General features: G+C 37.1%; 1 protein-coding gene across 1 annotated transcript in view; it reads right to left on the bottom strand.

Moving 5' to 3' along the window:
* NPAS2 (neuronal PAS domain protein 2) overlaps nucleotides 1-16,697 on the bottom strand; it is a 236,947-nt gene extending 220,250 nt beyond the window's left edge. The window contains exon 1 of the mRNA XM_051984739.1: nucleotides 16,605-16,697. The gene's annotated coding sequence lies outside the window, so the exon portion shown is untranslated. The remainder of the gene's footprint in view (nucleotides 1-16,604) is intronic.
* Nucleotides 16,698-22,278: the final 5,581 nt, after the last annotated feature.

The raw sequence follows: 22,278 nt of genomic DNA, 5'->3' as shown, positions 1-22,278 counted from the left end.
AATTATGCTTCCCTACAACAAACATAAAGATATTGACAAATATAAATGATACAATCTCAGTTAATCTACAGAAAAATAAATCCAGAAAACTCAAAGTGATGAATTATTTTTGTAAAAATAAAAGCATGAAGTGGCTCAATTATAGCCACCATTGTGTTTATAGTTTCTGATGCTAGGTTCTCAATTATTCTCTCTCTCTCTCTCTTTTTATAACATGTATTCCTGGGAGAAGAATAAACTGCTGAAGAAATTTGTAAAAAGAAATGGGAAAAAAATGCAGGATTGCATGTTTCATGCAAAGTTGACATTTCAATTAATAATTTTAAAATTTCAAAAAATTTTAAAGTGAATTTTGTGGGTTTATCTGTATTTGTGAATTTACTACTGAGGCTTCAGAAAATCCCTTTTATTTATATTATCAATGTCCTTATGTTTTCTGATGAGACGTATAAATCAGTTAAATAATTAACTTTGTGTCTCTTCCCATTTCTCTTCTGAAACTACTTAAAATTTGACATTCTCCCTTGATTATGGTCATCTGTCATCATTAGTAAGTATAAATAAAGCTGATTTCCAGAAGAACATGTGAACTAATTTATCAGTAGTTTACAAATAACTTTGTCCATTTTAGGAAGACATTTCTGGGTCCATTAGGAAAAATACAGACTCTCAATGAAGGATGTTGTCAAATATACATGCTAAGATCATAAATTTTGATTTGGAAGAAACCTTAGAGGTTATCTAGTCTAAGTGAGTCCATAGGGCCTAAGAGATTAAATAGTTTGCTTAAGGTCACATAAATAGCATTTGTTCACGTCAGGATTTGAATCCAAGTTTCCTGTCTTCGAATCTATCATTTTTAGGTGGTGCGCACATAAGACAGTAAAGCAAAGCAGCATTAATGAGAACCATATTTATGATAAATATAAACTGCATTTGGGAAGGATGACAGAAACAAGTCAGCTTTGCTGGATTTGGAGAAAATAGGGCAGCCTCAAATCAGTCAAATATAGTAGTTTTTAGGGTTTAGTAGGTTTTAGGGAGAAAGGAATGAGACAAGTAGACTTAGGCCATGATGCCGATTCATGCTACCTGGGAGGGAAAACACCTGAGGAATAGGAGGTTAGTTGATATTCGGACTTCCTACATGTAGGAAAGGGGCTTTAATCTACTAATGCTGGGCCTTCTCTGATTAGGTGACTCAAGAATTTTGAAATTTTTCAGGAATCCCTTATGCAGCAGACTGAGGAACTCTAGTTAGGTTATTGCAATGTAGTTGCGTCCTTTGCCTAGCTTAAATAATGGGCCTACAACAGTAATCATTTTAAAAATTCATGACTCAATCATCCACATGAAAAACCAACTCTGGCAGTGAATTCAAGTGAATTCATAAAAAAGGTATAGTTTGTGATTACCCTAATTCTAAACAAACTAAAACCATACAGGAGTTCAGAACAATAGAGATATTTATCCTACCTAAAATTTGTATATTCCCAATTAAATTCAAATCAATAAACACTTATTTTAAGTGGCCATACAGAGGATGCCATACACTTTATACCTAACAACTACAAAAATAAAATAAAATAAAAAATACTCTGCCTTCAAATTGAGCTTATGTTCTAGTGAGGAAGTGGGTGAAGAAGACGAAGAAAGCATTGTATTTTGCATAGAGCAGGCACTCAATGTGTATTTAGTAAGGTGAACTGAAAACTAAGAATTACCAGCCTTTGTTGTGTTGCAACTAAGATTTGGGTTACTAATGTGTACAACAATTACACCATTCAAAAGAACTATAGAAAACAAACCTATTTTCATCTTCACATCTGTGTGAAGACACCCGGAGTAACTAAAATTTTGAGGAAATAATATAAGTGAAATAAAAATAAGATGTTTGACAAATTCTGAGCACCACAGGCCAAGAGCTAGAGAAGGAAATTTGGAAAGGGAATAGGGTGATTATAAAATCTTTTTTCTCTGGGTCAACAAAATTTTCTGAGTTTCCTATTATACATTCAATACTTTTTTTTGAGAGGTGGCAATGCACTATGATTTATTCACTCTCCTAAGAACCTAATAACCTAATCACCGAGGATCAAACCAGTTATGTCATATTGATTCCTCTTGCATTCTCCTTTGCATCCATATCTAATCACTCTGTCCCATCTATTCAGCCTCTGAAATCTTTCTCATATTCATCCCCTTTCCTATCACCCTGGTTCTAGTTCTGACTGACTCTCATCTAGTTTATTGCAATAGCTACCTGATAGGTCTTTCCAATTCTATTCCCTCATTTCTTCTATCTATCCTATTTCTATATGAATTTTTCTTATACATAGTATTTCCAAATTTGGGAATTTGGAAACAATTTGGAACATAGTTCCAAAATTTGGATGAATGTTGAAAATTATCTATGCATATGTTTTGAAAATAAAAATCCCTGCATCAATCATTAAAATGACTTCTTCAAATCAAAGCCGGTTAGATATGGAAGGAAACAGAAGAATCAGTTAGTTCAGGGATTCTTTGTCTTCTTTTGTGTTAAGTTTGAGAAACTTTTGAAAGTTTGAGAGAGCTCTCACACCTTCCTCATTCAATTAAAAAGGAAACCAAATATATTGAAGTAAGTTATTAACAAAAAAAAGTTATTACCAAAAAAAGTTCAGGTTAAGAACTCCTAATCTAAAAGTGTTCTAAATCATTATTAATCAGAAAAATGCAAATTAAGACAATTCTGAAGTACCACTATATACTTCTCAGATTGGCTAAGATGACAGGAAAAGAAAATGATGAATTTTGGAGAAGATATGGGAAAACTGTGACACTGCTACATTGTTGGTGGAATTGTGAATGGATCCAGCCCAAAGGGCTATCAAATTGTGTATATCCTTTGATACAACAGTGCCTCTATTGTACTTGTATCCCAAGAGATCATAAAAGAAGAAAAGGGACCCACATTTGCAAAATTGTTTCTGGCAGCTCTTTTTGTAGTAGCACAAAACTGGAAACTGAATGGATTCCCATCAGTTGGGGAATGGCTGAATAAGTTATAGTATATGAATTGATGAAATGATATGAATATGAATATTATTGTTCTATAAGAAATGATCAGCAGGATTATTTTGGAAAGGCTTGGAGAGATTTACATAAACTGATGCTAAGTGAAGTGAGTACAACTGAGAGAACATTGTACATAGCAACAGCAAGATTATACAATGATCAATTCTGATGGAAGTGGTTCTTTTCAACAATGAGATGATTCAGACGAGTTCCAATGGCCTTATGATAAAGTGAGTCATCTGTACCCAGAGAGAGGACTCCTGGGGACTGAGTGTGGATCACAACAAAGTATTTTCACTCTTTTTGTTGTTGTTTGTTTGCATTGTGTTTTCTTTCTCATTTTTTTTTTCTTTTTGATTTGATTTTTCTTTGATCTGATAATTGTGGAAGTATGTGGGGAGAAGAAGGGGGAAGGGAGGGGAAAAATTTGGAACACCAAGTTTTACAAGGGTGAATGTTGAAAATTATCTATGCATATGTTTTGAAAATAAAAAGAACTCCTAATCTAGTATAACCATACATTTTACCAGTGAGGAAAATGAAGTAAAAAGTTAATTGGCTTGCTTGAGATCACACAATTAGTAAGTGACATTGCCGAAATTCTTAGCCTGGCATTCAAGGTTCTGGCTCCATTCTACCTTGTCAGTCTTAATTCACCTTTCATTCTTTTCATATAACCTCCCCTCAGGCAAAGTAGATCATTTATCATTTCACTAAACATCCTTTTGCTCAGAGAGAAATTCATCCTGTCCTTCAAGGTCCTGTTTAAATGCCATCTTTTCCAACTTATCTGATTCCTTCACTTCTTCCTCTGAACTCCCATAGAATTCTGATCCTCTCTTATGCACTGATCATTCTATATGTGATGCTCTAGTTTGCTATGATATGGAATAAGAGAGACAATGTGATACCTTCTAGGTTATGTCATATTCTATATGATTGCAGAGATTATCTCAGTCATCTTTGTATCTCCCAGAATATTATACACACACAGACACACACAACTCACAGACACATATACACATATAAACACACATATACATATATTTCAAATGTTCAAGAAATGTTTGTTAAGTGTACATATTAGTGAATACTTGAATAAAAGGAGACAAAGAACAATTTCAAGGAATACAATTATTATCTCTTACCTGGACTATTGCAATAGTCTTCTCCAGTACAATGGTCTTCCTACCTTAATTCTCCCTTCTCTTCTTCCACACAACTACCAAAGTGATGTTATATAAGTCTGATCTGATGTTGCTATCTTTTTCGATGAACAATAGAGACTCCCAAATGCTCCTAATAAAAAATATAAGCTTCTCTTTGCCTTTTAAAGTCCTTCACAACCTGGCCCCAGCTAACATTTCCAATTTATTTGCATTTAGAAAATTCCCATACTAACTAACCTTTTTTCTGTTCCTCAATCACATACTCTAGCTCCCATTTCTATACTTTCGAAGAGGTTAACCTCTATGTCTGGAATGCACTTCCTTCTTTGTTCCTCCAGATAGAATCCCCTGCTTTCTCCACAGAAACCTTTACTTTTTCTAGTCGTATCAAAGCATCATCTTCCTTATGAAGTCTTTTTTCCTGATACTCACCTCCCTAACTACAAGTAGGTCTTGATTACTGCAAATGATTAATGCCCTGAATATCTATTTGAATTAGTAATATTTGAAGTCAAAATTATGTAAAATATGGTAATTGGTTCTAAACCAAAGAAAATATGCTATGCAAATTCAAATAGCATGACCATTTCACAGAATTCATTATTCTCACTAATTGAGACTTAGCTGTACTTTGTATTTAATTACCTTTTATTTACTTGTTATTTTGCATATATGTATATATATACCTATATACATGCATACATATATACATACACACACACACACACACACACACACACACATTGTATTCTTGATAAAATTTATAGTCCCAGATATCAGAGATTATTTCAGGGTTTTTTTTGTAACTTCAGCACCTAGTACCATGTCTAGCATAGAATAGGCACTTAATAAATACTTGATAATTGAAGAGACAGAAAGCATTCTAATAAATATAGTTTATTATGCTAAAATTAATATTTATAATGCTCTGTATACATTGTCTTCTTTTGGTTTTACAATAACCCTAAAAGGTACTATAATTATTAGTAGTATTTTCATTTTAAAGATAAGGAAACTGAGGCTGAAGCAGCTATGTCACTTGTCTATGATTATGCAGCTAGTAATTATCAGAGGAAGTGTTTGAACACAGTTTCTGATTTCTACTTCAACATTCCAGCTAGAAAACCATGCTTATTTTCTGATAGAAACATATTTACTGAACACCATAATTACATATTAATGTAGTACAAACTGAAAAATTGGTAAGAGTAGCTATGTGGCACAATGGATGGTGTAACAGACATGAAGTCTGGAAAAACCCAGCCTCAGATACTTACTAGCTGTATGACTCTGGGCAAATCGATTCACCCTGTTTGCCTCAGTTTTCTCATATGTAAAATGAGCTGAAGAAAGAAATGGAAAACTACTCCAGTATCTTTGCCAAGAAAATTCCAGATGGGGTCACAAAGAGTAGGACATGACTGAAATGACTTAACCAGCACAAAACAATAGGAGAGAAGAATGATTTTGTGGGAATCAAGTATAGAGGATCTGATAAAAGAAGCAATAGTCATGCAAAAGGCCATGAAAGAAGATATACATGAAATTTTTTAGAAATGCAGAGCTCTCTCTGATCAACTATTATTTTAGACTATGCTATGGAGGAGCAGAGAGATCAAAAAGCTTTCTCAAAGTAACAACCAATTTGTGACAAACTCCAAACTTAATATCAATGCTTTTGGTTTCCATTCTAATACTCTTCCTGCTACACCACAATGGAAGCTTTGTAAAAGTGATTTTTTAAGAAAAGAAGAGTTGCTACAACCTAGAAAGAAGGTACCTGTGGTTAACTGTACTAGTGATACAGAAATAATGGATGATGCTTGTACAGCACTGACATGTCAAGCGAGAATGATCACAAGAGTGAAGATTATTTTTCTGCAGATCAAGAAAAAGACTTGAGAGAAGGCTTTATTGGCCTTTAATTCAACAAATCCTGCAGAAAGACAGCTGATATATCAGCTAGGATCTCATGCAGCTGCATACCCTTGAAAATCCCTTTCAAACTAGATGATTTTTGTTGACAAACAACTTTGAAAACCTTAAGAACTCTAATCAATGCAATGACCCTCCACAACTTCAGAGGAATGATGCTAAAGAATGCCACCCACCTCCTGACAGAGAGGTAATAGACTGGAGATGAAAAATAAAGCAAACATATTTGCACAACCACTGTGATAATTGCTTGACTACATTTTTATTATAAGGCTTTTGCTTTCTTTTTAATTTTCTTTCTTTCTAATGGAAGGATAGAAGACAAAATAAATGCTTAATAATAAGGAAAATATTTTTTTAAAAATCAATCATGTCCCAAAAAGGATTAAATCTCTGAGTGTGATGCCCCTATTTGGGAGCCCAGCTCTTTTCTACTGGTAACATCAAAATTTCTTGTTCTATCATTAAATTAGGCAACTAGATGACATAATGGATATAATATTAGACTTGGAATCAAGAAGCTAAGCTGAAATCCCTCCTCAGACACTTTCTAGCTATATGATCTCAAGGAAATCATTTAAGTTTTTTCAGCATTAAATTCCTCATCTGTAAAAGAGGGGCCAGGTGGCACAGTGGATAGAGTACTGGAATTGAAGCCAGGAAGACTCATCATTCTGAGTTCAAATCCAACTTCAAATATCTACACTTAACCTTGTTTGCCTCAGTTTCTCCATCTGTAAGATGAGCTGGAAAGGAAAATGGAAACCACTCCAATATCTTTGCCAAGAAAACTCCAAATGGGATCATAATGAGTTGGACATAACTGAAAAAAATAGTTGATAATAACAGGACCTACATCATGGGGTTACTTTAAGGATGAAATGAAATAACATATGTAAATCATTTTATAAATCCTGAAAGAAATATAAATACTAGCTATTGTTAAATCATGCATGATTATTGAACACACAGTATGTTTTATTGGTATGAAATGAGCTGCTGCCCAGAACTATCTAGGAAAAAACCTTTATTTCTCTCCCTCCTATAGCAAGAAGAAAAGACTAATTCTTCTAGTCCTAAGCATATCTAAGGAGGGTTTTCCCAATAGACTGACATATCCTCACACATGTAATCAGTTAAAAATTAGTTAAAACTTTTTTGGCATGAGGGGTGTAAAACTATATGATCCTTAATGTCCTTTCCACTTTGAGACTGCTCTATTTTTTTTTAAATTAAGCATCTTCTTACGATGAGTATGAAATCTGCCTCTCTGCAACTTCTGATACTATTCTTAGTTTTGCCCTCTAGTCACAAACAGACCAAGTTTCATCCCTCTTCTACACAAGGAGAATCTTTCAAATATTTGAAGAGTGCTATCTTGTGCTATTCCTCTGAACCAAATCTGTTCTGCTTCATGATAAATACCCCCAGTTCAAGTGGTCCTCATATGTCATAATTTTGAAGCCTCTCAGCCTTCTAATTATTGCATGACTTTCTAAAATTTGATGCTCAGAAACCAACACAATACTCCAGAGATAGTACTTGACCTAGCTTGACCAGAGAGGATTCTCTGTTCATACCAAAACATACATTAGACTGTCAGATTCTTTATTCTGAACAATGTGTCACTCTCAATAGAAACCCAAGATTACATTTTTTAACTTGCTTGTTTACCTTACTGAAGTCTTAATATTAAACATGCAGTCAACTAAAACCCTTCTATCTTCAGGCACACTTATCTAGGCACAGTTCACTCAGCCTTATACTTAATGTATCCTAAAATATCCTAAATGTGGGCCTTTGTATTTACTCCTACTAATTTTCATCTCTATTTTAAGATATTTAAAAAGTTAAAATTAGTCTTAGGAGTCCATTTTGTGAATGAGTCAGAGGTGAAAGTATAAGATTTTCATACTATAAAGATATTGATCAGTCATTGCTTAATTTTTATATGCTTTGAAGTAGTATAAGAGTTGCAATGTTTAACCCTAGTAGAAAGTATAGACTAAAAGCCAACTTTTTTTAAAAAAATTACATAACTAGTCCCTAGCATATTCAACTTATAAATGAACCAAAGATAGAAGAGAAGAAGAAAAGTAAAAATCTGGAACTCCCATCCTTTTCTCCATAAGGCCAAGTATCCTTTAGTTTCCCAATTCAGAATACTTAAGATATAACTGGTCTACTTTCTCATATGCTAAGGCAGAGCAATATCTTGGGTTATCCAAATGTAGAGAATTAAAAATCAGGAACTGTTGAATATAAATTCCTGATGCCCAGGAGACTATAATTCTTTGCTACCTTCCTTTTTTTAAATTGGTGCCCTCTTGCTTCCTTCACAAATCCAAACAATTTGGGAGGCCTGGAAGCTACTACCAGAGAAACTGAAATCATTTAATTGTGGAAATTTGTGCATCATTGTACAAAATTAATGAGAAATTATGTTAATGAGTTGTTTTGAAGAATTTTAAGTACCAAAATAAGAATATTGGATCTGACTTAAGCTACAGCAACCACTATACCCTTCTAGAAATCAATGGTAGTGATACAATAAAAACTGAGGAAAATTATTCTGGCAGCTAGGTCAAGTAAATGAAAAAAACTTGGAAGATGGGAGCCAGTTACAGGGCTATTGCAGCAATTTGTGTAAGAAGGAAGAAGAGGGATAGATCAAAAAATAATTGTGAAGGAATAATCTGATTTATAACTCCTTTGCTGGAGTCAAGGAGTAAATTGAAAGAAGTTAAAAGTATGTAAAACATCTGCAACCTTGACATATTGTATTGAGTTAGTAGTGACATTGAGAACAGGAGAATGGTAAAGAATAATCACATTTTTAGAATGCTTTACATTTATAAAATATTTTCTTAATATGAGTATTATTATTAATATATTTTAGATGAGGAAGAAGTTGCAGATTACTTGGAAACATAGCAAATGGCAAACACAGGATTTGATATTTCCACAATCATGGGTACATATTGGGAATTCTGGAGTGCAGGAAGTATTATTGATAGATACATATTTGAGGGTGGATGGGAAATATCCAATTTTTGTGTGTTAAGTGTTGATGTCAATGGAGCAAAAGAATAGCAACTGCCTTTTAGATATGCCTAATGGACACTGGGCCACTGGGGAGTTCAGGGGATAGAGTACCAGGTTTGGAGTAAGGAAGATTCAACATTCTTAGTTCACATATAGCTTCAGACACTAACTGTGTGATCCTGGGCAAGTCACTTGCCCCTGTCTGCCTCAGTCTTTGTCTGTAAAATGAACTGGAGAAGGAAATGGCAAACTACTCTGGTATCTCAGCCAAGAAAATCCCAGATGAGGTCACAAAGAGTTGGACTGGGCTGGAAAACCACTAAATAACAGCAACAATAATAATAATAACAAAGATATCGGGCAAGATTCTAAGCATTACTCTAGGCTAATTCCACTATTACCAGTATCTGTCTATAGTGATAAGAAGATGAAAGGGGACAATGAAGAATAGACATAATGAAGGGATAGAAAGAGTGGCCGTGAAAAGTACTAGAGAAAGCTGGGCAGAGGCCATTTCAGAAATAGGTAATGATGTCAGCCAGAGAAGTAATGCTGCATGGTGGATAGAGGGAGATGATGTGAATGGATCTTGAAGACAAGAAAACTTGGGTGCATATTCTACTTCCAATTGGTTGTATGGCCATTGGGTTAGTCAACACAGCCTCTTCTACCTCCAAGAAGATAAGACTTTAAGTTATAGACTAGCTACTGACCTGCATTGACAGAGAGAACATGAAATCAACAACTCTGAGCCAAACCACCACAATAATGACAGATGATGATTATTTTTTTTTTATAGTTTATAAAGCATCTTGAATAGACTATCTGACTTGATCCTCATAGCAACCATATGAGGTGGGTAATGAAGATTCTCTCCCTCTAATTTTAAAGATGAAAAATTAGAAAAGTTAAGTGACATTTTTGAATTGTGTCTTTTTTAAGTCACACACATTAAGTAGAAGAAACAACATCTTCTGACTTCAAAACCAGTATTCTTTTCATCCTACCACTGTTGCTCTAATCGCAAATTAAAGGGTCCTGGAATTCCATATATACCCAAGAAAATTGGATTACTCAAGGGATACATGCTGTAAGAAATATCACTTGTTTTCCTTGTTTCAAGTCTGTATGAAACAAACTAGCCACTGCAAAGTTGCCACATGAAACGGCAGTGAATGTACTACTTACTGACAACTGCAACAGACGGGGAAAGAACAGGAGAGGCTATGAGGAAGATGAAATTCTTCTTGGATAATTAAGGATAACATATGCCCATAGAGTAATGGAGGGTATACCAGAAGGTGCCTTCTTTTTTGAGCAACATAGACCATCAAATTAGTTAATTCAGGTCATTCCTCCTCCCTCTTTTCTCTTCTCTCCTCCTACCATTCAGGCTAGAAAGATCCAGCTTGGGAGTCTATACTAGTATAACAGGCATTGTTATAATTCACTTGTATTTGACTTTTTATGACCTCATGGATCACAGCATGTTAATGATATCCAAATTTTCTTCTCCATGTGATAGCAAAATTAATTAATCTAAGAAATATTACCAAGCACCTACTAAATATAAGGCATTGCAAGGAAGAAGCTATAGTAATTATAGACTTGATGCCTAAGGAATTTTATAATCTAGATGGGGAAGACCTACCTCGTTCTTAATTTTTTCTTCTATGAAATGAGTTCAATGAGCTTGGGTAGAACCTAAGTGTTTCAGAAGTTAAGAAGAGTAAAAGGTCATTGTGGGTTAAGGTGATAAGGGAAAGATTCATAGATGATTTGGGACTTAAACTTATCTAAAAAAAAAAAAAAGAAGTGCTGTTGTTCTTGCTCTATTTGGTAATGGACTATGGAATAAAGAGACCAAATTTGGCCAATTTGAGTGAGAAGCAGTAAAACACAACCATCATATGCTACGGCTAGTATCTGTAATCTCATCCACCCCCCGGTCACATTCAAAGAGATGTAGGAAAGATACCAAGAACTGGAGTCAAGAAGCCTGTATTCAAATCTTAGTTCTGCTACTTCCTACTTGCATGATCTTGGGGAAAGAATCATCTAAGCTTTCTGGATCTCATTTTATCATCTGAAAAGAGAGGGGGTTGGATCAAATGGTTTTTGTAATCTCTTAAAGCCAAACTTCTGCAATCTTATGATGTATACTAGAGCAACAAAATCTAACCTTGATAACAAAGAGGATAAGAAGAAGTTCAGTACCCCTTGCTCTCCCTATGCTATACAGCCAATGAAAAAAGAATATTGTTTCTGTGGTAAAGATACAAAAAAATGGTAATCTGATAGAAAGAGAAAAGCAATCAAGGTTCTAGACTGGAGCATCTTAAAACTATCATACTTTTTAAAAAAATGAAATTACAAAGTATCTTTTAGAAGTTGAACAAGTAAAAATGCACGGAGGCATTCCTATTATTAAGATTTAATATTACAAGCATCTGTTTGTTCAGTTTGATCCACTTTCTTCTATCCTAAAAAGACACTAAGAACATAGCCACTAAAGCAGATCTGGGAAAGGTATCCATAAGTGTAAAATCTGAAAAATGTACCATATGTTTCTGTCCACTTTCATAGGAACCCTGACTTTTAGCAAGGGTTCTTGGATGTTTTCTAGTAATTAACAGTATTTCATATAAATGGTTTTCTTTGTAATTCTATTATTTTATTTTATTCATTTAAATAAAACCATTATTCTAACAAGAGGTTCATATACAAAACTTCTGATATAATAAAACATGTACATGTCTTGAGTAATAGGTTTTGTGGGTTTTTTTTAAGTAATAATAATGTCCCTGGATATGCCCTCCTAATATATTTGCCCTCCTACTATATTTACCCTTCCTCTGCTTGTTGCACTTGATCTGAGTTATGTTTATAATTGCATGGATGAGGTAAACAACTCGGCACACAATTTCTTAAAAGGTAGATAATTACTAGTTTACAGAATTGTGAGGAAGGAGACAACTTTCTCCATCTTGGTATACTGGAAGGACAATCAGAGTTAATGTAAGGGGTTTGTTTTTCAGTCTTTTCAATCACCTCAAACTTTTCATGACCCCATTTGGGGGTTTAACTTGGCAAAGTGGTGTACCATTTTCTTCTACAGCTCATTTTACAGATGAGGAAACTGAGGCAAACAGGATTAAGTGACTCACCCAGGGAATGTCTGAAGTTGAATTTGAACCCATGTCCAAGAATCCAGGCCAAGTATTCCACTATACCACCTTATTGCCCAGTGTAAATTGATCTGGGTTCAAATCCCAACTCTTCCATTAATTAACTCTATGACCTTGGACAAATTATAATTTGAGGAAGAATTTTTTTCTCATTGATCAAATGTGTACCAGAACATTTTTAACTGTTTGATTTATTTTCCTACATATGGCAACATATAGGCTTTTAAATATAATAGATTTAGAGCTGTGGGGGAGGGGTGACCCTAGAATTCTTGGAATCCCAATTCTTTCATTTTTTCAAATAAGGAAATTGAGGGTCAGATAAGTAATGTGACTTATCCAATATGACATGACTAGTAAAGTGTCAAAAGAACTATTTGAATTCCAGCCTTCCTAACTCCAAATTTAGTCCTGTAATTCATTGTACAAGGATATTAAGGTAGAATCAGTTAAGAATTCAAATTCAAATATGGTCTCCAAAACTTACTAGCTATGTGACACTGAGCATGTTACAATTTTCTAAGCCTCAGCCCATTCACTAAGCCTGGAAGTCAGCGATTGCTTGTGATAGATGAAGGTTGAGGGTGTTCCCATATTGATGGAATTTAAAGGTATACCAATGTATGTGGACTAGGACTGCTTTGAATTCCCACATTTTCAAATATAAATAAGATAAAATAACCTTTTTTGCACTTCAAGTCAAGAAATCATGAGACTAACACAGTGACATATAATATAGTTGCATAGTAACTTCAACATCAATGCCCTCTCCCAGAAGTCTGGGGAGACTTTGCTAGTGGGATAATTTGGAGTATACAAGTCAGCCCCCAGCTTCTCAGATAAATTTCACCTCCATTTAGTGAATTAAAGTAGGAAAATTGGATAAATTTACCTAAATGTTTTCTTAAAAACTATTTCCTTCCTTAGAATATGTTCTTATTTAGTGAATAGTTATTTAGCACACCACCCCATCATTACTCCTCAGTCAATACACATTTATTAATTACCTACTATGCTAAAAGTGGGGGATGTAAAAAGAAGTACATCATCAGAAATACCATTCAAAATAGAATTATTGACAGTTAAGTAATCTACTAGAACATAAACTATAAAGAAATATGATTTTTTCAATGTAACTTTTGAGTTAATGTTACTTTCTAGCTAAAATCTTTCTTTTGAACCATTATGACAAATAAAAAGAAAGTTGATGGTTGTACCAACACTATATTTTTGTAAGCAGATAACAGATCAGATATAATTTATATTTGAAAATTCAACTAAATTAAATACTTGCTATAAAGTGACCAATTAAACACTCGATACAATGTAGCCAAGAATATTTAATCACACAGACATTTCAAATGACTCAACAATTTGACCTCTCTTGGGAAAAGAGAAGTCATCCTGTGCAGTATAATCAGTGTATAACAGTTAGTGATGTCATGGTCCCCAAGGAAGATCTGACAAATCATTTAAAAATACTAAATACGAAAAAAAATAAAAATATTAAAGAGATCAAAAAAACTTAGTCCTTTCCATCCAGTGTTCAAGTAACGTGTCCTTGAAAATGTTACTCTACAGAACTGCAATGTATAAATATGACTGTGCATATACATATGGATAAACATATACACAAAGAAAAAACTATTATTTCAGTACTGGAAAAATCCCCACAAACCTGCTTCAACTCTCAAACCTTTTTTCAACAGTGACAAATATTAGTAACCAGGTATTACAAGGGGTAGGAAAAGGGGAAAACTATTCATGAAAAAAATAGGACTGATTCAAATAAGTGAGAGCAAGCAAATATCTATACTATATGTATGTATGTATAGTTCAAATTTTATTAATCAGATAAACCCCCTCCTTAAAACAAAATAAACTTTTAAACATTTTAACAAATGTATTAATACTTTTTTTAGTTTGAATAGTAGTGATATGCCATTTATTTATTATGATTTTTCATTATACTCATTTCTAAAGCTCATTTTGATTTTTAAAGATGAGGCGCCTTTCTTTTTATTTTCAACTCTTATTAATTATCTTTCCTCTAGAATTTATTTTCCTTTTTCATTATAAATGTCACCAAGGGGAGAGGTGAGAACAAAACCTATTTTATGTTTACTCAGTGGGGGCAGATAGTAGAATAAATAAAGAAATCTTCTTCACAAAAGAAAATGGCTAAAAGCTTTCACTAATAATTCTTCTTAAGCCTTAGACCAAGATTTCTCTTTAAGATGGAAACGTAGTTGATTGAGTTTATGTTCACTTACTTTATTTTTAACTAAAGCCTTAATGAGAACTGCTGAGACATGCCAATACTTCTATTACACCTAGTTTGGTTTTATAATGAAACACTGCATTTTTGTGAAATAAAGGCCTATTTCAGAATGAATCTCTCAAACCCTTCTGTTTATATTTGTTTTTAGCTATTATTAGCAAAATTGTGGAAACTGGTTTTCCTTTTGGGAAATCAGGTTGCAAAAGATGAAGGAAGCATTTGTCCTTGGATTTTGAAACATCTTCTAGATTAAGAAGGGTAGCCATATTTTGAATGTCAAAAATAAGTCGTTAGTCAACCATTAGGCTTTGTAACAGCTAACTGCTATAAAAACATATCAGAGGTAATCTGCCTGCCTAAGTCTATGCAAGCCATGTGAAGTATACTTCTGAGCCAATCTAGAGAGTCAAAAGTAAAAGTGAACTCCTACTAAGGAAGAAGAGAAAGTTTGGGCCCTAAATTATCCAGATAAGCTAGTTTATACTGCCTACAATAATCATGTCAACTCTACTTCATTTTGCCTGTAAAGACATACAATTTAAATAATGAATTAGAAAAAAAAAAAAAGCATCTTTCCTGTCATATACTGGATACTGAAAGCAGAGTTTAATAATGTAAAGGAAAGTGTAATTTTCCACTTCAGAGACCCCTATTCAGAATGAGAACACCTGTTGGATTTGAGAGCTTAAAGCTTAGTGTAATAATGCATACCTGTTATAAATCCAGAGAATTTTATCGTTTTTTTGGAGATGTGGAGATGTAGATTTTTCCATTGCTTTAATCAACATATTTCGCTACAAATTATTTAGAATCACAAAACTGAAAATAAAGTTTCCTATCCTGAGCATTTAAGAAGTGGACAACAATGTAATGAGATTTTTGTGTGTTTGTTTGCGTGGGGTACCTTATTACCTGTTAATCCTTTTCTGATTACCTAGCAAGAGCTTAGTTTATGAAAGCGAAAGCCTACTTCAACTCAGGGAGCTGAAAAACCCATTTTCCAATAAAACCTCGAATGCCCCTGGTCTTTCGTGGATAAACAAAGCATGGAACTACAGGACAACTGACCAGGCTATTTAAGAAGCTGAACTCTTCATAGTTTCCCAAGTAACTGACAGCAGGCTTAGTACCCGTCTGGGCCAAATTACAATCTAGTAACCAAAGAGATGTGTTCAGTGGCACCCATGCCACCCTCTCCTTCTTTCCAAATGTCAGAAGGCTCTCGACCCTTTCGTCCCCACTCGTGGCGGCTCCACCAAAGTGCAAGCGCTTACAAGCAATCAGTCCGGAGTTCAAAACGTACCGTGGGATCCGCAGGATCTGCGATCGTGGGCTTGGGTGGGGATAGCTTATAAATTCCCAAACGAAGTTGTCTGGATTGCTCCCTTAGACGCTGCCCCAAAGTGTCTAAAACATCCCAAAGTCTCTGAGGTGCCCTATTTACTCCCTCCCGACTCTCAGGCAAACACTGAAATGGCCAGAGTTGCAATCGGCACCTCTTTCTCCTCCTCCTGCTTTCCTGCAGAAATGGGTAACCCAGGGCCATGGGCGTGTGAATATGCATGTACAAATAATCTCCCACCTCATGCAGTGAGCAGCCTTTACAAGATACAGAGCTTTCTCCCGGTTCCCCTCCGCATTGCCCACTTCGCGCGTGGGGTCCCTGCACTTGGCTGGAGGACAGCATCTCCCACCGCCTAGGGGAGCAGGTGAATGAACACACACACACACACACACACACACACACACACACCACATATACCCACACCCACGCGCTCCCATGCTCACACAACACACACAAACACGCAGAACGAGGCATGTAGTCGCGTGTCACCCAGCAGAAGCCCGAGAAACCTTTCTTGTCTCCCCTCCAATCCTCCGGGTCCCCACCTCCCTGCCCCCACTCCACCCCCGGGGGGGCACTACCTGGACTGTTGGCGGCGGCGGCTGCGGGGCTCTGGGGGCTCCAGCTGCCGCTGCCGCTGCTGGGGGAAGCCCTCGAGCCTGGCGGGGACTGCACTCTTCCAGCTGCTGCTGCTGCTATCGGCCGAGGCGACCCGAGAGCTAGGACTGCTCGGACCCGGCTGCTGGCGGCGGCTGCTCCTGCTCCTGCTCCTGCTCCTGCTCCCACTGTCCCCGCCAGCGCCGCTGCTCCGACTCTTGGGGTGGATGTTACCGCTTTCCTGGTGTCTCCCGCTCCTGCCGCTGCTCCAGTCCTGCAGGAGGCCGGGCTGCTCCGGAGGCAAACTCTTCCGCACACAGAGCCAGCCAGGGAGATTTCCCTCGTTAGCAGTCGCCACTGCCGCCGCCTCCTTCTCCTCTTCCTCCTCCTCTTCTTCTTCCTCCTCCTCCTCGTCCTCCTCCTCCTCCTCCTCTTCCTCCTCCTCCTCCTCCTTCTCCTCCTCCTTCCCGCTGCTCCTACTGCCGCCGCCGCGGTATTTCATGGTGAGAGCAGCCACCGCATCCCGGGGGCTCCGGCTTCGTCTGCGCCTTGCGGACTCACACGCATACACACCACACAAGCAGGACACTGGGGTTCCGGGACCCACAGACTGACTCACAGTCTTCTCTCGATCTGCGGTCTCCGACCCTTGCAGCCAGCGGACACTGGCTGCGACTGCTGCTGGAGGGGACCGACTCCCTGACGGCGTCAGGGGTCCCGCTGCAGCCTGGCAGCCTCGCTGCTGGCTAATAACTGGGAGGTGGGGGGTAGGAAAGCGGTGGCTAGGGTATTAGGGCTGGCGGGAGTGGAGGTAAGCTGTGGTTTTGAGGTGAATGGGCCAAAGAGGGATAGTGCAAGAGTTCCTATCAAAGTTGGCACCCGGGGGGCAGAAAGATTTCACCCTCCCCCCGTTTTTTGAAAAGCCTGCGTTTGGCAACCCCCTCCCACTCTCACCTGCGTGTGTGTGCGTGCGTGGATGTTGAGTGTAGGTCCGCCCTTTCAGTTCCCCCCACCACTGCCTTGGGGGCATAGGTCTGGGCTTTGGTGTCCTTGTAAATTGGAGACAATTCTCTTTAGGGAATAATAGATCACAAATGTGGTTTCCTAATTAGTGGAGGGGTGGGGTAGAGGAAGAGAGTGGGGAAGGATGGGGAGGGTAGTGGTTGGTGTGGAGTAGGGCTGAGGTGTGTTGGGGATGGTGGTGGCGGCGTTAGCTGCCGCTGCTTGTTCAAAATAATCGGTATCTCAAGGAGAATGTAACTGGTCTGGAAAATGGGTCAGGAATGAAAAGGAACATGCTAATTGCCCCTTCCCCACCCCACCCCATCTAAAGTCTGAGGTAGATTTTGAGGGGGGAAAGGAGATTGTCCAGAGAAGCACATACTAACTCCCCCCCCCCATTCTTCCTCCTGACTTCCCTTCCCCCCGCCACCCTCCTCTCCTTTTGCACAAGTGCAGGAAATGTTCCACTGACCTACATATTTTTCCAAACATACGTGACCTTTTTTTTTTTTTTTTTCGCTTTGTGGGAGGAGACAGGCGAGGATCCAAGAAAAGGAGAAGCTGGAGAGGGAGAGAGAGGAAAAATAAGTAGAGCAAAAACAGGGAGGGTTTCACAAAGCCTACAGCAAATATCAGTCAGGAGACAGATGTATATAAATAGTCTTAAAATAAACCAGTAGCTGCTGTTTGATAATTCCGCATGGCTCCAAAACTTAAGTCGAGCAGAGAAGGGTGGCTCTAACAACTCAGGCGGTACCTTGAAAAACGGCTGGATTTTTTTCAGGACCTTCCCAGGCGGACTCCTCCCCACAGCATTTAGATGCCACTGTGACAGGCTCAGCTTTAAACTAGCCAAATGCCACTGCTTCCCATCACCCCCTACTTGGAGACAAACACCTTCCGTACAAAATAGGAGGAGAGGGGAAGATTTTTCTTCTCATAGAAAGACCCATCACCCTGAATAACAGGCAGGGAGTGAGAAAATTACAGCTTCAAAGAATAGCCAAACCCAAATCCTCCCATTCCTCCTTCCCCTCCCTCAGCTCCACACCACTTCTCTTCCCCCTCCCTCAAGTCAAGCTCTAGAGTTTCTAACGTGGAGATCAACAAACCTAAATTTCTTAGTATAGTTCTATTAAACCAGGATAAAGTGGAGAGGAAGAGATGTATGTAAAGGCTGTCGGAGAAAAAATGCGCCCCCACCTGTTCTTTTGTCAAACCCTTTCCTTGAGTTCAGCTAACTGTTAGAAAGGGGCTTCCCCTAGGTGTTCCACTAGGCTGAGGGGTTTGGGGGTTGCCTACTCTGTTTTCCAATCTCTTTCTTTCCTCTCCACCCACCCCCACTCCAAGTTCAAGGCTTGTGTCTCAGCAGCCCCGACATAACTAGCACCGCCTTATTTGGTCATGCAACTCCACACCGTCAATTAGATCAAAACGTTCAACGAGAGCTCTCTACACACACCCCCTCCACCCCCCGTGTAAAGTAGGTCACTCTCTTTATTTCCCACTTGTATTATTTTTGTCTAATTCTTCTTCTGAAAAATAACCAGATGTAAGGAGACTTGATCATTCTAAAAGAAACTGTTATTCTTAGGATTGCTTCTAACTTATAGGTGCTTTTCAAGGAGATTGGTGAAACTTAGAAAATGTAACTGTTTTGAACTCTTTGGGATTCCAAAAAGAAGGAAGTTTTCCCTCTTCCCCCTTCTCTTCCCTTCTTTAGATAACTATATTTCACCCTACTTTAAACTGCAGCCATGACTAATGTCCAAAGGATAAAGTTGTGTACTTTTAACCGGATTTAATTCAGAATTTTAAAAGCTCCTCCCTTCCTTTGGAATCGATCCCAAACCACCTCTCCCCCATCCCATCCCCTTTTTTTGGAAATTACTAGACAATACTTAAATGATCCCTTGGAAAAATACAATGTCCTGAGGTAAAATAAAACATCAGATACAGTATTAATGCAATGAAAGGCTTTTTTTTTTTTTTCTGATAGAACTTTTCAGTGGTCTTATTTCTTCTTTCAAGGCCACAAGAGACAATACTTTGATCAGGGCAAATACATAAACATACTTTGGGTTGTTTTTTTTTTTTTTTTTGGGGGGGGGATGGTACTTACTTCTGAATCCATCTGATTTGCCTCCTGTTTGCAGAGAGCTCACACCTTGGTCTAGAGAATGCAAGAAGAGACTCATGCTAGACTAGAACAGGGCCCTCAGTAGAATATTTTCTCCTCGAACAAAAGAAGTGAATGTTTAAGATATTGGTTTATTCCTATTCTAATGTGGGCACACAGAGTCAGTTTAGCACTATATAACACAAATCATATAGCATATATGATATACAAAGATAAACCATAATTATAGCAGCCATACTATTTTCAGTTCTGTAAATTATTACAGAACTCATAACTAGTGGGGGAGGGGAGAATCTTCTATGTAAGTCAGCTAAATAGTAAAAGTAAGTTTTACTGTAGTTTTTCATGAATGAGAATTTTTCTTACTCTCAGAGCATTGTATGGGGGTAGCTTAGAAAAAAATTAAAATATAGCCAACTATTTAAATTATTTTATAGCTATTAATGAAGGAATTCAGTGCTTTTTCAGATATCATTTGATATATTATTTTCCCATAGAAGCAGATTGTAAACTGATATTTATCAAACAAACTTATTCAGGGCCTATTGTATAGATGGGAAGGAAGAAATAGTAGGGATATAGTGCTTGTCCTCTAAAAACCACTAGTCTGTTATAGACAGAAATGATTTGAATGCAGCAGAATTCATTATCAGGAGCACATATGTTCCAGTTCTACCTCCAAAACCTACTAGCTGAGGAACTCTAGGCAAATCATTTAACCTCTCAGTGCCTCCAATCAACTATAGACGACTATAAATTACAGTTCAGGTATTGTTTTGAATTGATATAGAGGGTTTTCTCCCTAGGAGCTTTCTATACCAATAAAATCACCAGTCTGGTTTTTAAAAAAAATATGGAAAGAGGTTTAGAACCTCTACTGGAGAACTAAATGAAATAAATAAATATGCTATTAATTATAGAATATGCAGACAGACATTGACATACAGAATAGTTATTTACTTTTTGGCTAGTCCAAAATTTCCTGTGTATATCACAGTACCTGACATATCAAAGTTTAAGCATAAACAGTGATGATATTGAATGAAGAGAGAATCCTGGGAGATTTGTGCTATATGGAAGTATTGTCTTTTTTTCAAGGCTTATTGTTTTTTTGGAAAAGGCTTTATACTAGGAGTCAGGCAGGAAACCTGAGTCCTAGTATCAACATTGCAACTATCTAACTGGATGAGCAAACCACTTAATTCCTATGAGTCTCAGTTTCTTCATTTGTAAAACTGGGATGGAAATTTGATAGATTAGAGGAGGGGTTGGTGTCCAAGACTGGATGGGGAAAGTTATATCTATTTTTACTAACTTCTCATTTCCTTCAATTATTGAAAAACATCATTCTGAAGAAAGGTCCATAAAACACACACACACACACACACACACACACACACACACACACGTTAAAAACCCTATGACTAGATTTTTTTTCTAGTTCAAAAATTCTATGATTATATGATGACTAGTTATATGGTGAATGCTTCTCCCCTTTTCATATTAATTTCTTTATAGACTAAGCTTCTGATTATATTGAGAAAATTTAAAACAAACACACACACACCACCACCACCACCACTACCACCACCACCACCATGTCATTCATTATTGAATAGTTTAACACAATACCAGTAGAGCAAAATGCCACAACTGTAGAGTGAAAGCCCAGTTAACATGAAGGTAAAGCAGAGGTCTCAGGACCAAGTAATAGATAATTAAATGACTCATAAACCAGAGCTTCTGTGAGAAAAAGATTTGAGAATTGAAAACTTGCCTCTGAAAGATCAAGGTAAGTAGAATTTTAAAATTTCCATATTGTGGAAACTTCTGAGCACATGAAAATAGAGTAAAATGATTCTTTAACGCCCTTGCAACAATGAGGATATAATTGTGGTAAAGGCCTTTTGCAGCCTGCCTGGGAAAGTCAAGACATGATTTTTCCTTTGTGCAGAGTAGATCATGTGATTGGCAAGCAGAAGAATGAAGTCAGATTTCCTTATAAACTAAGTATGGATAACTAAGAGACTGAAACCTGACCTGAAAGAAAGACTATGTTAAATTAGAGGTTATAGCGAAGAAGTTGATCTGTGACAAAATCTTAGTTAATCTTAGATTTCTGATTCCAGTGCTTAGCAAGTGCTTTTACAAGGATATCTCTGTCTTTCTGTCTCTCTCATACACAAAATTCTCAGCAAATAAAGTTGTATGCATGTCCTCTCTAAAAACATTATTTTGTATTCATTTCATGTTTATTTACCTAGATATGTTTTCCTCTAGTACTATGTAAGTTCCTTGAGGAGGCACCTTGTAGAAAATGATGGACTTGAAATAAGAAAGGTCTGAGTTCAAATCTAGACTTGGAACTAGTTTTCTGATCCAGGCAAATCATTTTTTCTATATAACCTCAATTTTCTCATCTGACAATGGGTGTCTGTCTGTCTGTCTGTCTGTCTCTTTCTCTTTCCCTGTCCCTCTCACTCCCTACCCCTCCTCCACCCTTTTCTTTTTCTCTC

The sequence above is a fragment of the Antechinus flavipes genome, chromosome 3, assembly GCF_016432865.1.
Source record: "Antechinus flavipes isolate AdamAnt ecotype Samford, QLD, Australia chromosome 3, AdamAnt_v2, whole genome shotgun sequence".
In the NCBI taxonomy this organism is placed as follows: domain Eukaryota; kingdom Metazoa; phylum Chordata; class Mammalia; order Dasyuromorphia; family Dasyuridae; genus Antechinus; species Antechinus flavipes.
Note: the sequence above shows the minus strand (reverse complement) of the source record. Positions and strands in the feature narration are given on the sequence as shown.